The sequence below is a fragment of the Myodes glareolus genome, chromosome X, assembly GCF_982192425.1.
Source record: "Myodes glareolus chromosome X, mMyoGla1.1, whole genome shotgun sequence".
In the NCBI taxonomy this organism is placed as follows: domain Eukaryota; kingdom Metazoa; phylum Chordata; class Mammalia; order Rodentia; family Cricetidae; genus Myodes; species Myodes glareolus.
The window spans coordinates 92,941,301-92,942,323 of NC_142053.1; the positions used below are offsets into that span (position 1 = coordinate 92,941,301).

The 1,023-nt window shown below is 27.5% G+C and overlaps 1 non-coding gene across 1 annotated transcript; it reads left to right on the forward strand.

The window, feature by feature from the left end:
• The first annotated feature begins 260 nt into the window (after positions 1–260).
• On the forward strand, positions 261–364 carry LOC125410364 (U6 spliceosomal RNA). Its single transcript, XR_007235029.1, has one exon. It is a non-coding gene; the product is annotated as a U6 spliceosomal RNA (small nuclear RNA).
• Positions 365–1,023: the final 659 nt, after the last annotated feature.

The following is a 1,023-nucleotide window of genomic DNA, read 5'->3' on the forward strand; positions in this document are numbered from 1 at the left end:
TATATCCTAGGTTCTTTTCCAAGCATCCACAAGGCAGATCACATGACTATCCAATACACATGTGGTACACATACAAATATGCAGACAAAAAAATCATACATAAAAATAAAAACAAATAATAAAAAACTTAATAGTGTATAAAATGAAAAATTTGTTTCAAAAATGTAAGTAATTTAGTGGTATAAATTTTCATAACAATGGTTTACAGTCCTTAAGAAAAATAAGCAGCAATCATATGACATTGTTAAAAACAGTAAACAGTGATCACTTCATCACATATTGTAAACCTGGAACAATATGGAAAAGATTAGCTTTGTCCCTGCACAAGAATAAAATACAAATTTGTGAAGTCCTCAATATTTTTCTAATAACATAGACAGAAAGGAAGCAGATTTGAATGGGAGTGTAGGTGGGAAAGAACTGGAGATAGAGAGAGAGGGAAAACCATAATTAGGATATACAATGTAAAAAATTATTTTATGTAAAGATAAAAGAGTAACAAACAATATTTTATGAAAGTAGTTTCCTCATTAAGCAATGGAAGGATATATGACTGCAAACGATAGACATACTATTACGATATTTCATAAAATTTTATTTTTTAAACTGGGTAAAAGATATATTGATGTTTATAACTTCAATATATGCATATGAAATTTCATAAATTTAAAAAGAGACTCTTACTTTCCGTAGTCTACTTATCCAATAAAATATTTAGAAAAATGTAACCATTTAAAATATACTTAGTTTGAATACCTATTGCTTTATATCAAGCTACCCCTATATTTAGAAATTAAATCAACAAAACATTTGTTGGGGCACACCAAGTATTTCTGTACTTTCGACTTCAAATATTTGATTTTTCTTATGGTATAGTGACCTAAAGGTTATATTTCACATAATTGATAAAATATCAGCTTCCATATACTTAATATGTCAATGTTCACTAGAGTGTAAAGTGTATTAATGTATTTTCTATCATGTATTCTTAGATATAAAGCTTACAGTGCTAGCTCAAGATAC